General features: G+C 59.3%; 1 protein-coding gene across 2 annotated transcripts in view; it reads right to left on the bottom strand.

The window, feature by feature from the left end:
• Positions 1-12379, bottom strand: part of KATNAL2 (katanin catalytic subunit A1 like 2) — a gene marked incomplete at both ends in the record, with an annotated part of 153944 nt that overhangs the window by 66124 nt on the left and 75441 nt on the right. The gene's annotated exons all lie outside the window — the stretch shown is intronic.

The raw sequence follows: 12379 nt of genomic DNA, 5'->3' as shown, positions 1-12379 counted from the left end.
AAGAAGATGTTTCAGAGAGACTGGGAGAGATATCTCTGTGTCTGGAAAGGAGAAGGATGGAGGCTGTGAAAAGTACTGAGTTGTCAAAGGAAAGATCCATCAGCTCCCGCCTATAATCCCATCAGCTCGGGAGGCTGAAGCAGGAGCAGGGCGAGATCAAGGCCAGCCTCTGGCAAAGCCAGGCTCTCATCCGCTCACTGAGACCCTGCCTCTCAATAGAAGCCAAAAGGGGCCTTGAGGTGGGGGGCGGGAGTGGGCGGGGGTCGCTCGCCGGTCCAGTACCCCTTGGTTCGATCCCCCCAAAGGAACCAACCCAACCACCAGAAGCGCTGAATACCATTCCGAAATGGGTTTTTGTATCCCACGGGCCGCCCGGCACCTTGGGCTCTTCCAACTCGCCCCCTCGGGCTGATAGTCAGGCCATTGGAGCCCATGGCCACAAGTGCATTCCACGGATTCCCCGCCAGACTTCCTTTGGAGGTTCCTTCCAAGGAATCACCCTTGCCCTGTGGAGCTAAGCTTCCCCAATCCTCTTGGCTCTCCGGGCCTCCATTCCTGGGCTCCCACAGGACCTAGACTCCTCAGAGTCAGTTCCGGTTTCCCTGGCAAATCGCTGTCCCGGGACCCAGGGCCACAGAAGGGCGTGTCCCTGAAATTCAGTTTCCCCATGTGCCCAAGAGGGAGAAGACTAGTCCCCGAGTCGGGTGGTACCGGTGGCCACTCCTGATTCGACCCAGGTTCTGCCCACCCAATCCAGTGCATCGGTGGCGGGCGCAGAAGTCGGTGGGGGCCGAGCTAGCGGGTGCTCCAGGAAAGAGACAGGTGGGTGGGGTCCTTGAGGGCGGGGCGTGGCGCACACTCTGGCAGGGGGGCGGAGCCAGGGGCTCTATAAGGCCCGGGTCGGCCTGCCTCTGCAGCCTCATTCCTTCTGGGACAGCGCCAGGCACAGGTGCTTCCAGCTGAGGCCCGGCGCCCTGAGGACCAGAAGCAGACCTGCCCAGCGGCGCTCGGGGGCACCAGCGCGCCCGGAACAAGCGGCCAGCCGTTGCCAGGGCCCGGATACCCCGGCAGAGCGACAGCGAACCGAGTCCAGGGCCGAGGCCCAGCCGGCCACCGAGATGGCGTCCGAGGAGGTGCTGCTGCGAGCCGTTCGCAAGCTGCAGGGGCGCCTGGCCACCAGGACCCGCCCTGACAAGCTCCAGAAATACTTGCAGCAGCTCTCCGCCTTGCCCCTCACCCCACACATCCTGCAGGAGACAGGTGTCAGAAAGACGGTCAAGAGCTTGCGCCACCACGAGCTCCTTGGCGGCCTGGCCAGGGACTTGGCGGCCCGGTGGAAGAAGCTGGCTCTTCTGGAGGCCGACCCCGGGCGTGGTCCGCACGACTCCCAACTTGCAAAGGAAATCACGGACACGGGCTCCCGAGAAAACTCGAGGGCCCCCGGCAGTCCATCCCGCCGGACCGGGCATGGACCCGAAAACCACAGAGACCTGGAGGAGTCTCGGAGACCTCACGAGAGGTCTCCCAGCCTCCAGAGGAGAGAAGACGGGAGCAAGAAGCGCCCCCGGCCGGCAGCCTTGCCTGCACCCTGGCGCTCTTGGGATGGCTGCCCGGCTCAGGCCTGCTGGGGGCCTACCGGTCCTCATCCGATGTCCGGGGACCACCCCGCTTCCCCGGAGGACACTGAACCCTCCGCTCGTGGCCGCGTGCCTGTCGAAGGCCAGGATGGTCATTTTCAGGCCACCACGGGACTCCCGCGAGCAAGTGCCCTGCATGGACCCCGGGGGAAACACGACCTGCCGCCCAAAGCAAGAGAGACCGAGGACGAACTCGAGGATCCCAACGGTAAGATAGAATCCATCTTCTCATTTGGACAGGAAAGGAGATGGAGCTCATGGAGCCCCAAGACAGCGTGGGACCTGGCAGGAGGGAGGGAGGGACGGAGGGAGGGAGGGGGGGGGAGGTAGAGAGGAGCCAAAATGTGGATCCTTCCAGTCAATTCTCTCTCCCAGTGACAGAAGGAGCCCTAGAAGGGAGAGAACCCTGCATCCAAGACAGCAGTCCGGGTGGTTGGGTGGTTGGGTGGTTGGGTGGTTGGGTGCGGGGAGGGGAGGGGCAGGGGAGGCATCCCTTCCCCGGTGAATCCAGTACCATCCTCTACCCAGAAAGTGAGCCCCCCAAGCCCGGCTCCGCTGCTGAAGAACAGGCAGAGCGCCTGGGGGCTCCGGTCTGCTGATTTTTGCTTTCACTGTGGTTGGTGCTGATACCCTTTCCGTTTTTTGGGTTTTTTTTTTGTTGTTGTTGTTGTTGTTGTTGCTGTTCGTTTGTTTTTTTAATTTTTGTTTCTGTTTTGTTTCCTCACCCCCCACCCCCCACAGACGGAAAGCCAGAGGAGGAGTGCTTGGAGGCGCCCACTATGTCTTTCGAGGCGTACCTCACGTATGATGAGCAGCCTGGGAAGAAGAAGAGAAAGGTGAAGACTTCGGCCAAGGCACGGAAAGCAAAAGCTGCGAAGAGGTGGAGCCAACACCTGGACTCGGCGGAGAACTTTCCTCCTCTGGTGATTGCAAAGCAGTCGGCGGGGCCGCAGCCTGCCCAAGGCCAAGGCGGTTGGGCCAGGATGGAAGGGGTCTCCCGAGAAGCCGCTGCGGTGCTGCCTGGCACGCCATCCCCCAGCCTGTGGGGCCCACCCAGTGCCCCTCCTGATGATGATGATGCGCTGATGAGCTTCTTTGCACCCAATGCAACAGCGCTCTCTTCACCTCAGAAAGAGGAAGAAGCTGGCTTCACTGGAATCAGAACTAATTCCAGGACACCCGTGTACTCTGGTGGCAAACGTGACCATCTCGCCCAAACGACCTGGCTCCCACGGGGCAGCCAGGGAGTTGCAGACCAGGATTCCCTGTGGGAAGAGAGGGCGCGCCCGCATTCTCTTTTCGGGTCTGCTTTGGAGAATTGCACACCCGAGCAGCTGTACCCCGCGGAGAGATGCCACCAAGGGACCGCCGAAGAGACAGATGGGCTCTGGAGACTGCACTGTGGCCAAGAATTTAAGGGAGAAACGCCTAAGGAGAACGAGTCCTGGAGGGAGATGTACCTGCGGCTTCAGGACGCCCGAGAGCAGCGACTGCGAGCACTCACCTCCCAAATACGATCCAGACATCCTCAAGAGCCCCGAGGCCGACAAACCAAGATGGTCTATTTCAAGTCACCTGGTGAGGTTCCAAGGAGGCACGGCCAGTTTGGGACACTAGCAGCGGCTGCCTCAGGAAGACCCAACTTCCAACCAGCCCAGGACCCCAGGGGAGGCAGTGACACGCCCTCCAGCACCAGCAGCAGCAGCAGCAGCAGCAGCAGCAGCAGCAGCAGCAGCAGAGGCAGCAGCAGAGGCAGCAGCTTTGATGCTACAAGTGAGACTGCAGCAGAGGCCTCTTGGAACCCTGTCAGAGCTCACCGCGGGGCACCAGTGGCCAACACCAGAAAACCCAAGGCTAAGGAAATCCCCCCACTCTTGGCCAAGACCCTTAAGGACTACAGGAGAGTCATCTCCCGAAGATGAACTCAGCCCTCGCCTTGGACATGCAATTTCCAAAGGAGGCTTCAATCTCTGCCAAACGTGGACTCTCTGCCCTGTGCTCTGCGCGTGTCCCTCGCGGGAGAGCTCAATGCGAGTTCACTGCCTTTGTTTCCTTTCTTGTCACCTGAGCCCCTCCTAAGCCATGATGTTGTTTTCATGTATAAATCCCCCGGATTGAATTTTAGACTAATAAAGGCCCGTAAAAGCTCTCAGTTGTCTATTCGGGAAGGACGGCAGGCTTTCTTAGACATGGCCCCAGGAGCCACTAGTTCAAGGACTGGTGAATCTGACTAACTGTAAAAACAAACACACGAACAACAACAACAACAACAACAACAACACAAAACAAATAAAGAGCAAGGTTTGGGGAGGGGAGGGTGGTAAGGCACCCTTCTGTTCAACACCCAGTACAAGGTGAAACAGCAGCAACAACCAAAGGCAAACGAGAGACCGAAATTAAAAGAACAAATGAGGACTAGCCAACGGCGGTGATGCGCGCCAGTGACGCCAACGGTTCAGGAGGTTCACAAAGGCGCGCAGAGAGTTCAGAGCCAGCCTCAGCCACTTAGCGAGGACAGAGCAACTCAGTGAGACCCTGTCTCAAAATAAAGTCCAAAAAAAAAAAAAAAAAGACGTGGCAATATACCTCAGGGATTGAAAGCCCCCTAGTACGATGTCCCTTATCTAATAAAGAAACAAAGAAAACCACACCCACAACCCAACTCCCTCAAGAATAACCACTGGCATTGGCATCAGAAACAGAGAAACAGACCAAGAGAACAGATCTGACAACCCAGAAACACCCCCCCAAGCCCATGGAAAAACGTCCGGAACACGGATCTAATAAGGGTCTTGGGATAAACCACAGGACCCTGACAAATAAGAATGCATGCTTTCCTTGTGTGTGTGTGTGTGTGTGTGTGTGTGTCCGCACGCGTGCAGGAGCCCCCCCCCCACACACACACACACACAGGGCCACACACCCAAACACACTCTCCCCAACCAGTCTCAAATGGATTGCAAAACATAAGGCAATCAAGAAAGAAGATGTTTCAGAGAGACTGGGAGAGATATCTCTGTGTCTGGAAAGGAGAAGGACGGAGGCTGTGAAAAGTACTGAGTTGTCAAAGGAAAGATCCAGCAGCTCCCGCCTATAATCCCATCAGCTCGGGAGGCTGAAGCAGGAGCAGGGCGAGATCAAGGCCAGCCTCTGGCAAAGCCAGGCTCTCATCCGCTCACTGAGACCCTGCCTCTCAATAGAAGCCAAAAGGGGCCTTGAGGTGGGGGGCGGGAGTGGGCGGGGGTCGCTCGCCGGTCCAGTACCCCTTGGTTCGATCCCCCCAAAGGAACCAACCCAACCACCAGAAGCGCTGAATACCATTCCGAAATGGGTTTTTGTATCCCACGGGCCGCCCGGCACCTTGGGCTCTTCCAACTCGCCCCCTCGGGCTGATAGTCAGGCCATTGGAGCCCATGGCCACAAGTGCATTCCACGGATTCCCCGCCAGACTTCCTTTGGAGGTTCCTTCCAAGGAATCACCCTTGCCCTGTGGAGCTAAGCTTCCCCAATCCTCTTGGCTCTCCGGGCCTCCATTCCTGGGCTCCCACAGGACCTAGACTCCTCAGAGTCAGTTCCGGTTTCCCTGGCAAATCGCTGTCCCGGGACCCAGGGCCACAGAAGGGCGTGTCCCTGAAATTCAGTTTCCCCATGTGCCCAAGAGGGAGAAGACTAGTCCCCGAGTCGGGTGGTACCGGTGGCCACTCCTGATTCGACCCAGGTTCTGCCCACCCAATCCAGTGCATCGGTGGCGGGCGCAGAAGTCGGTGGGGGCCGAGCTAGCGGGTGCTCCAGGAAAGAGACAGGTGGGTGGGGTCCTTGAGGGCGGGGCGTGGCGCACACTCTGGCAGGGGGGCGGAGCCAGGGGCTCTATAAGGCCCGGGTCGGCCTGCCTCTGCAGCCTCATTCCTTCTGGGACAGCGCCAGGCACAGGTGCTTCCAGCTGAGGCCCGGCGCCCTGAGGACCAGAAGCAGACCTGCCCAGCGGCGCTCGGGGGCACCAGCGCGCCCGGAACAAGCGGCCAGCCGTTGCCAGGGCCCGGATACCCCGGCAGAGCGACAGCGAACCGAGTCCAGGGCCGAGGCCCAGCCGGCCACCGAGATGGCGTCCGAGGAGGTGCTGCTGCGAGCCGTTCGCAAGCTGCAGGGGCGCCTGGCCACCAGGACCCGCCCTGACAAGCTCCAGAAATACTTGCAGCAGCTCTCCGCCTTGCCCCTCACCCCACACATCCTGCAGGAGACAGGTGTCAGAAAGACGGTCAAGAGCTTGCGCCACCACGAGCTCCTTGGCGGCCTGGCCAGGGACTTGGCGGCCCGGTGGAAGAAGCTGGCTCTTCTGGAGGCCGACCCCGGGCGTGGTCCGCACGACTCCCAACTTGCAAAGGAAATCACGGACACGGGCTCCCGAGAAAACTCGAGGGCCCCCGGCAGTCCATCCCGCCGGACCGGGCATGGACCCGAAAACCACAGAGACCTGGAGGAGTCTCGGAGACCTCACGAGAGGTCTCCCAGCCTCCAGAGGAGAGAAGACGGGAGCAAGAAGCGCCCCCGGCCGGCAGCCTTGCCTGCACCCTGGCGCTCTTGGGATGGCTGCCCGGCTCAGGCCTGCTGGGGGCCTACCGGTCCTCATCCGATGTCCGGGGACCACCCCGCTTCCCCGGAGGACACTGAGCCCTCCGCTCGTGGCCGCGTGCCTGTCGAAGGCCAGGATGGTCATTTTCAGGCCACCACGGGACTCCCGCGAGCAAGTGCCCTGCATGGACCCCGGGGGAAACACGACCTGCCGCCCAAAGCAAGAGAGACCGAGGACGAACTCGAGGATCCCAACGGTAAGATAGAATCCATCTTCTCATTTGGACAGGAAAGGAGATGGAGCTCATGGAGCCCCAAGACAGCGTGGGACCTGGCAGGAGGGAGGGAGGGACGGAAGGAGGGAGGGGGGGGGGAGGTAGAGAGGAGCCAAAATGTGGATCCTTCCAGTCAATTCTCTCTCCCAGTGACAGAAGGAGCCCTAGAAGGGAGAGAACCCTGCATCCAAGACAGCAGTCCGGGTGGTTGGGTGGTTGGGTGGTTGGGTGGTTGGGTGCCGGGAGGGGAGGGGCAGGGGAGGCATCCCTTCCCCGGTGAATCCAGTACCATCCTCTACCCAGAAAGTGAGCCCCCCAAGCCCGGCTCCGCTGCTGAAGAACAGGCAGAGCGCCTGGGGGCTCCGGTCTGCTGATTTTTGCTTTCACTGTGGTTGGTGCTGATACCCTTTCCGTTTTTTGGGTTTTTTTTTTGTTGTTGTTGTTGTTGTTGTTGCTGTTCGTTTGTTTTTTTAATTTTTGTTTCTGTTTTGTTTCCTCACCCCCCACCCCCCACAGACGGAAAGCCAGAGGAGGAGTGCTTGGAGGCGCCCACTATGTCTTTCGAGGCGTACCTCACGTATGATGAGCAGCCTGGGAAGAAGAAGAGAAAGGTGAAGACTTCGGCCAAGGCACGGAAAGCAAAAGCTGCGAAGAGGTGGAGCCAACACCTGGACTCGGCGGAGAACTTTCCTCCTCTGGTGATTGCAAAGCAGTCGGCGGGGCCGCAGCCTGCCCAAGGCCAAGGCGGTTGGGCCAGGATGGAAGGGGTCTCCCGAGAAGCCGCTGCGGTGCTGCCTGGCACGCCATCCCCCAGCCTGTGGGGCCCACCCAGTGCCCCTCCTGATGATGATGATGCGCTGATGAGCTTCTTTGCACCCAATGCAACAGCGCTCTCTTCACCTCAGAAAGAGGAAGAAGCTGGCTTCACTGGAATCAGAACTAATTCCAGGACACCCGTGTACTCTGGTGGCAAACGTGACCATCTCGCCCAAACGACCTGGCTCCCACGGGGCAGCCAGGGAGTTGCAGACCAGGATTCCCTGTGGGAAGAGAGGGCGCGCCCGCATTCTCTTTTCGGGTCTGCTTTGGAGAATTGCACACCCGAGCAGCTGTACCCCGCGGAGAGATGCCACCAAGGGACCGCCGAAGAGACAGATGGGCTCTGGAGACTGCACTGTGGCCAAGAATTTAAGGGAGAAACGCCTAAGGAGAACGAGTCCTGGAGGGAGATGTACCTGCGGCTTCAGGACGCCCGAGAGCAGCGACTGCGAGCACTCACCTCCCAAATACGATCCAGACATCCTCAAGAGCCCCGAGGCCGACAAACCAAGATGGTCTATTTCAAGTCACCTGGTGAGGTTCCAAGGAGGCACGGCCAGTTTGGGACACTAGCAGCGGCTGCCTCAGGAAGACCCAACTTCCAACCAGCCCAGGACCCCAGGGGAGGCAGTGACACGCCCTCCAGCACCAGCAGCAGCAGCAGCAGCAGCAGCAGCAGCGGCGGCGGCAGCAGCAGCGGCAGCAGCAGAGGCAGCAGCAGAGGCAGCAGCTTTGATGCTACAAGTGAGACTGCAGCAGAGGCCTCTTGGAACCCTGTCAGAGCTCACCGCGGGGCACCAGTGGCCAACACCAGAAAACCCAAGGCTAAGGAAATCCCCCCACTCTTGGCCAAGACCCTTAAGGACTACAGGAGAGTCATCTCCCGAAGATGAACTCAGCCCTCGCCTTGGACATGCAATTTCCAAAGGAGGCTTCAATCTCTGCCAAACGTGGACTCTCTGCCCTGTGCTCTGCGCGTGTCCCTCGCGGGAGAGCTCAATGCGAGTTCACTGCCTTTGTTTCCTTTCTTGTCACCTGAGCCCCTCCTAAGCCATGATGTTGTTTTCATGTATAAATCCCCCGGATTGAATTTTAGACTAATAAAGGCCCGTAAAAGCTCTCAGTTGTCTATTCGGGAAGGACGGCAGGCTTTCTTAGACATGGCCCCAGGAGCCACTAGTTCAAGGACTGGTGAATCTGACTAACTGTAAAAACAAACACACGAACAACAACAACAACAACAACAACACAAAACAAATAAAGAGCAAGGTTTGGGGAGGGGAGGGTGGTAAGGCACCCTTCTGTTCAACACCCAGTACAAGGTGAAACAGCAGCAACAACCAAAGGCAAACGAGAGACCGAAATTAAAAGAACAAATGAGGACTAGCCAACGGCGGTGATGCGCGCCAGTGACGCCAACGGTTCAGGAGGTTCACAAAGGCGCGCAGAGAGTTCAGAGCCAGCCTCAGCCACTTAGCGAGGACAGAGCAACTCAGTGAGACCCTGTCTCAAAATAAAGTCCAAAAAAAAAAAAAAAAAGACGTGGCAATATACCTCAGGGATTGAAAGCCCCCTAGTACGATGTCCCTTATCTAATAAAGAAACAAAGAAAACCACACCCACAACCCAACTCCCTCAAGAATAACCACTGGCATTGGCATCAGAAACAGAGAAACAGACCAAGAGAACAGATCTGACAACCCAGAAACACCCCCCCAAGCCCATGGAAAAACGTCCGGAACACGGATCTAATAAGGGTCTTGGGATAAACCACAGGACCCTGACAAATAAGAATGCATGCTTTCCTTGTGTGTGTGTGTGTGTGTGTGTGTGTGTCCGCACGCGTGCAGGAGCCCCCCCCACACACACACACACACACAGGGCCACACACCCAAACACACTCTCCCCAACCAGTCTCAAATGGATTGCAAAACATAAGGCAATCAAGAAAGAAGATGTTTCAGAGAGACTGGGAGAGATATCTCTGTGTCTGGAAAGGAGAAGGACGGAGGCTGTGAAAAGTACTGAGTTGTCAAAGGAAAGATCCAGCAGCTCCCGCCTATAATCCCATCAGCTCGGGAGGCTGAAGCAGGAGCAGGGCGAGATCAAGGCCAGCCTCTGGCAAAGCCAGGCTCTCATCCGCTCACTGAGACCCTGCCTCTCAATAGAAGCCAAAAGGGGCCTTGAGGTGGGGGGCGGGAGTGGGCGGGGGTCGCTCGCCGGTCCAGTACCCCTTGGTTCGATCCCCCCAAAGGAACCAACCCAACCACCAGAAGCGCTGAATACCATTCCGAAATGGGTTTTTGTATCCCACGGGCCGCCCGGCACCTTGGGCTCTTCCAACTCGCCCCCTCGGGCTGATAGTCAGGCCATTGGAGCCCATGGCCACAAGTGCATTCCACGGATTCCCCGCCAGACTTCCTTTGGAGGTTCCTTCCAAGGAATCACCCTTGCCCTGTGGAGCTAAGCTTCCCCAATCCTCTTGGCTCTCCGGGCCTCCATTCCTGGGCTCCCACAGGACCTAGACTCCTCAGAGTCAGTTCCGGTTTCCCTGGCAAATCGCTGTCCCGGGACCCAGGGCCACAGAAGGGCGTGTCCCTGAAATTCAGTTTCCCCATGTGCCCAAGAGGGAGAAGACTAGTCCCCGAGTCGGGTGGTACCGGTGGCCACTCCTGATTCGACCCAGGTTCTGCCCACCCAATCCAGTGCATCGGTGGCGGGCGCAGAAGTCGGTGGGGGCCGAGCTAGCGGGTGCTCCAGGAAAGAGACAGGTGGGTGGGGTCCTTGAGGGCGGGGCGTGGCGCACACTCTGGCAGGGGGGCGGAGCCAGGGGCTCTATAAGGCCCGGGTCGGCCTGCCTCTGCAGCCTCATTCCTTCTGGGACAGCGCCAGGCACAGGTGCTTCCAGCTGAGGCCCGGCGCCCTGAGGACCAGAAGCAGACCTGCCCAGCGGCGCTCGGGGGCACCAGCGCGCCCGGAACAAGCGGCCAGCCGTTGCCAGGGCCCGGATACCCCGGCAGAGCGACAGCGAACCGAGTCCAGGGCCGAGGCCCAGCCGGCCACCGAGATGGCGTCCGAGGAGGTGCTGCTGCGAGCCGTTCGCAAGCTGCAGGGGCGCCTGGCCACCAGGACCCGCCCTGACAAGCTCCAGAAATACTTGCAGCAGCTCTCCGCCTTGCCCCTCACCCCACACATCCTGCAGGAGACAGGTGTCAGAAAGACGGTCAAGAGCTTGCGCCACCACGAGCTCCTTGGCGGCCTGGCCAGGGACTTGGCGGCCCGGTGGAAGAAGCTGGCTCTTCTGGAGGCCGACCCCGGGCGTGGTCCGCACGACTCCCAACTTGCAAAGGAAATCACGGACACGGGCTCCCGAGAAAACTCGAGGGCCCCCGGCAGTCCATCCCGCCGGACCGGGCATGGACCCGAAAACCACAGAGACCTGGAGGAGTCTCGGAGACCTCACGAGAGGTCTCCCAGCCTCCAGAGGAGAGAAGACGGGAGCAAGAAGCGCCCCCGGCCGGCAGCCTTGCCTGCACCCTGGCGCTCTTGGGATGGCTGCCCGGCTCAGGCCTGCTGGGGGCCTACCGGTCCTCATCCGATGTCCGGGGACCACCCCGCTTCCCCGGAGGACACTGAGCCCTCCGCTCGTGGCCGCGTGCCTGTCGAAGGCCAGGATGGTCATTTTCAGGCCACCACGGGACTCCCGCGAGCAAGTGCCCTGCATGGACCCCGGGGGAAACACGACCTGCCGCCCAAAGCAAGAGAGACCGAGGACGAACTCGAGGATCCCAACGGTAAGATAGAATCCATCTTCTCATTTGGACAGGAAAGGAGATGGAGCTCATGGAGCCCCAAGACAGCGTGGGACCTGGCAGGAGGGAGGGAGGGACGGAGGGAGGGAGGGGGGGGGGAGGTAGAGAGGAGCCAAAATGTGGATCCTTCCAGTCAATTCTCTCTCCCAGTGACAGAAGGAGCCCTAGAAGGGAGAGAACCCTGCATCCAAGACAGCAGTCCGGGTGGTTGGGTGGTTGGGTGGTTGGGTGGTTGGGTGCCGGGAGGGGAGGGGCAGGGGAGGCATCCCTTCCCCGGTGAATCCAGTACCATCCTCTACCCAGAAAGTGAGCCCCCCAAGCCCGGCTCCGCTGCTGAAGAACAGGCAGAGCGCCTGGGGGCTCCGGTCTGCTGATTTTTGCTTTCACTGTGGTTGGTGCTGATACCCTTTCCGTTTTTTGGGTTTTTTTTTTGTTGTTGTTGTTGTTGTTGTTGCTGTTCGTTTGTTTTTTTAATTTTTGTTTCTGTTTTGTTTCCTCACCCCCCACCCCCCACAGACGGAAAGCCAGAGGAGGAGTGCTTGGAGGCGCCCACTATGTCTTTCGAGGCGTACCTCACGTATGATGAGCAGCCTGGGAAGAAGAAGAGAAAGGTGAAGACTTCGGCCAAGGCACGGAAAGCAAAAGCTGCGAAGAGGTGGAGCCAACACCTGGACTCGGCGGAGAACTTTCCTCCTCTGGTGATTGCAAAGCAGTCGGCGGGGCCGCAGCCTGCCCAAGGCCAAGGCGGTTGGGCCAGGATGGAAGGGGTCTCCCGAGAAGCCGCTGCGGTGCTGCCTGGCACGCCATCCCCCAGCCTGTGGGGCCCACCCAGTGCCCCTCCTGATGATGATGATGCGCTGATGAGCTTCTTTGCACCCAATGCAACAGCGCTCTCTTCACCTCAGAAAGAGGAAGAAGCTGGCTTCACTGGAATCAGAACTAATTCCAGGACACCCGTGTACTCTGGTGGCAAACGTGACCATCTCGCCCAAACGACCTGGCTCCCACGGGGCAGCCAGGGAGTTGCAGACCAGGATTCCCTGTGGGAAGAGAGGGCGCGCCCGCATTCTCTTTTCGGGTCTGCTTTGGAGAATTGCACACCCGAGCAGCTGTACCCCGCGGAGAGATGCCACCAAGGGACCGCCGAAGAGACAGATGGGCTCTGGAGACTGCACTGTGGCCAAGAATTTAAGGGAGAAACGCCTAAGGAGAACGAGTCCTGGAGGGAGATGTACCTGCGGCTTCAGGACGCCCGAGAGCAGCGACT

This window comes from Spermophilus citellus (assembly GCF_964194105.1).
Source record: "Spermophilus citellus genome assembly, chromosome: 12".
Taxonomy (NCBI): domain Eukaryota; kingdom Metazoa; phylum Chordata; class Mammalia; order Rodentia; family Sciuridae; genus Spermophilus; species Spermophilus citellus.
This window is presented reverse-complemented; position numbering and strand designations above follow the sequence as displayed.